Below are 3,823 nucleotides of genomic sequence, written 5' to 3' on the forward strand. Positions count from 1 at the left end.
GATTCACTCACTTGGTTCAATGAACTCCAAGTACCTAAGTGACACAAGTCTCACTTAGTAAACAACCAACAACAAATTCAACTAAGAATCACCAAACCTTTAACAACAATTAACTTACTCAATAATTAACCTAACACATGTAAATGACCTATGTAAACGCTCGTATCGACGAGCACATCACAATGGAGTAAATCATTAGACCGAAACATGATCTAACACACCGCCACACGCCGCCACTGTCATTGTTCTGGTGACTTCTAATGATCACCAAAATTTACCACCACAATCTAAACAACATTTCCAACAACTTTCTAGTTGACACCAAAGTCTGAATCGAAGCCTAAACAGTCTAATCGACGAAACACATAAAATTGGCACTATTCATAGACACTAGAAAAAGAAATCGTCGATTCTCCTTGTGTGTTTCGAAATAGATAAAATTGTTTTAGATGGTTGATAAACATCCTATAAGCTTTAAAACACAAGAAGAATCACCTTGATTGGTTACCGGAAGAGGAAGTTCTACTCACTTCTTCAAACGGGATATCCGCATTGTTTCTTCATTTCTGCGCTTCAAACATCTCGAATCTCTCATAAACACTAACCCACATCGGTAGGGGACGAAGAGACGGTTTCAACGCCACCGGTCTCACTCATTTCCATCGCCAGACAATGGAGATATGGCCACAGAAAGATCTATCAACCAAGAGGGAAAAATCACGTAAACAGTACTCGAGCTCGGGTGAATAGTAACCGAGCTGATTTTGGAAAAAAAATGATTTTCTTAATTTCTAATCTTCTCTCCTTCCTTTTATACTCATTCTAAAATTAGAAACTAAATTTTGTTGCTAACAACTTTCACATACGACATCCGATTAGAGCGTGTTGCGTGTCTACAAACTCGTATTGACGAACTCTACAACTTTCACGAATGAAGTTTTCTGAAAAGAGTGACGGATTAAAAGTCAACTCTTGGGTCAAATGAACTTAATCAAATAACACACATTTGACTCTCGAAACCAATTTATACTTGGAACAATGATAAAGTAAAAGGCGTAAAATGTGAATTTAATCAAATTACCATTCTCTTAATTTTCGAGAAATTAAAAGAAATAATATTGAAAATTCGGGTTATTACATAAGGTTTGGGCTCGGCCCACAAACATAAAAGAAGGAATGGCCTTTTCTAAAGCCTAGAATTTTAAATTTGGATCCAACAGTTGAACTTCGACGTTGTCAGATCGATGGTCGTAGTTAATTCGCGTAAAAACAACTTGAGTGAAAACATTTTTAAAACATAAGAAAGTACATTTGAGCCCGATGCTCATGGCAACGTGTAGTTTAATATCGACGTATTAAACTACGTTATTGACTAATGTCGATTAGTTAATCCTAATTTTTCGATTAAACGAAATTAAAAATCTCGGGTATTACATAAATAGTATTTTAGTTGTATGTCAAAGTAACTTGGAGGTCTAATTATCAAAGAGGTCCAAATACCATTTTTGGAGGTATGAATAGAAGCTCCTTTTTTTATCTCCACTACTATAACTAGAAGCCCTCGTTTAGTGTCAACAACTTCACCAAAAAGTAGATTTGCCAAAAATACCCATGCCAGCAAGAATGATACAAAAGGTAAAAAATGGGGAGTTGCATGTGTGCATATGCACAGGTAAAAAGCTATTTTATCTCTAACTATAACAATAAAACCGTTGGTGTTTATATTTTATAGAAAAAAAATGAAAATCACATAAGTATATGTGGGTAAACTTAGGGCTCGTCAACAGACCGGGCTCGGCCCGGCCCAACCCATGAGTGGCTTGCCGCCGTCGTACACCACCTTCTTGTAGAACACTTGCCTCCTCTTCGATTAGTTTTTGCGACGTCGAATTGTGCGGTCCAGAAGATTTCCTCCTCTTCAATGCCGGATCTTCGACTAGTGGCACTAGAGAACGAGGAGGGAGGGCGTCAAAATAGAGGGAGGTGCGACACGTGGATCGGCGGGGAGTGGCAGAAAGCGGAGTAGGAAGGAGAGAAGGAGATGAGAATTTGAGATCTAAACATGAGGTGAATCTCTGCAATGAGTACTGCAAAGCGAAGAAAGCGAAGAAGAATAAGAAGAAGAAAAACAAGAACAAAAAGACAGATTTATGTGGTTAAAACCAAAAAGAGAGAAGTGATTTCTATTATTTTTTTTAATGGGCATGTGCTGCGTACATGAGCAAACTAACGGCAAGAGAAGCTGAATGCTTTTGCACATCTAGCCAGTTTGCGATGATTGCTTACATGAGCTCCATATATTTGTGATGAGAATCTATTGTTCTTTCCAGCAATTGAGTTCCCAAAGGAGCCGGTATGTCAAACCAAAAGTCACCATATTGATTTAAGAATCTTCTTTTTCTCTTTTCACAGTAAAATTTTGCTTGTTCTTCTTAGTACTTGTATCAGTCACTTTCCAATGTCTTGTCATGGCCAATAGGTGAGATTCTTATGTTAAAGTTAGTATTTGGGGTCCCTGCAGTGTCTGGTCAATTTGAAATTTATTATTCTGAACCTTAATCATGTACTTTGTTTGTTCTGTAATGTATATGCTTGACTTGTTGATTCTGTTAAGAACTTAAGATTGTCCATTACGTTTTGGCTGTAGAATGGAAATAATTGAGACAGTAATATCACCGGCTTAGTTTTTGTAAATTTTTCTAAAGTCGTAATCTTGAATCTGGCGACACTGACTGTAGATTTTAACTGTCTCTACGAACTATGTCCAATTCCAGGAAGGGAGTTCACCTGTTACTTTTGCAATAGCTGCATGTGAAATACAAAATGTAATTTTCAGCGTTTTGCCGTGTTTTGGTTTATTTGAAGGAAGTAGTGTTATGGCGAAAGGAATGTGGGACAAAATGGTGCAGGTACTATTCTCAGCGGTTTTCTTTATTGGTGATGTACCTGGAGTATCTTTGGTTTCTCAAGGGTGTTTGCCTTGTTTTGCTCTGAATATATAGTTGTATGCCTTATGTAGAACATTTAGTCAATATGATGGTCTGGTTGAATAACTTAGATATCAAAAGGAACTCTACTCGGCTTGAATGCACAACCCCTCATTGTTATAAACGAAACTACTGCTTTTAACTTGGTGCCTTTATCTCACAAGGATGGACAATTTGACTGTGAGAATTTCAATGCAGGACCATGCATGTCTTCCTCACCTGGAGAGACACTGCTGCAGTTCCAGCTACTGCTTTGGTAGAACCCCACGGGAAGTGCACTGTTGCTTTTGGTCTATCCTGGTCATCCCAGAAAGTGAAGTTTTTGAAGGGAAACTCATATCCAAGGTGAATTTCTGGCAAATCTTTTTTTAATTATCATAATTTGATCAATCTAAAAAAAAACGAGTAGATGTTTGGTCATTGAAGCTTGCAAGTGTGTTCCAGGAGGTACACAAAATTATGTGGGACATCTGAAAAGGCGCTCAAGACTTGGTGCATAATGCACTAACAAGTATGTGTCTCTGGTTTTGACAAGTTCAATAATCTACTACGACTTGTTTTAGCACGATCAGATTTAGAATCATTATGATTCAAGAATCTAACCTCTTGACATGACGATGTGTATTGCAAGAATAACAAATACTTGGTGTTTTTTTTTTTTTTGTAATTAACAGATTATAAGCGATGGGAAGAGGAGATTGAAAACTGGCAAAACCCTGTCCTCAAGGATACCAGAATGGTAACTATTTAGTGAAGCATATTAATGTGGTTATTCTTATTTATTTCCAGGTGGTGTCCTGAGTAGGTCAGTTAGTATTCCAAACTACGTATGTGGA

At 37.5% G+C, this 3,823-nt stretch overlaps 1 long non-coding RNA gene across 1 annotated transcript; it reads left to right on the plus strand.

The window, feature by feature from the left end:
* The first annotated feature begins 2,773 nt into the window (after positions 1-2,773).
* Positions 2,774-3,605, plus strand: LOC126790031 (uncharacterized). The gene is made up of 3 exons (XR_007671650.1): positions 2,774-2,909; positions 3,186-3,332; positions 3,432-3,605. It is a non-coding gene; the product is annotated as an uncharacterized LOC126790031 (long non-coding RNA).
* Positions 3,606-3,823: the final 218 nt, after the last annotated feature.

This window comes from Argentina anserina, chromosome 4 (assembly GCF_933775445.1).
Source record: "Argentina anserina chromosome 4, drPotAnse1.1, whole genome shotgun sequence".
NCBI lineage: Eukaryota > Viridiplantae > Streptophyta > Magnoliopsida > Rosales > Rosaceae > Argentina > Argentina anserina.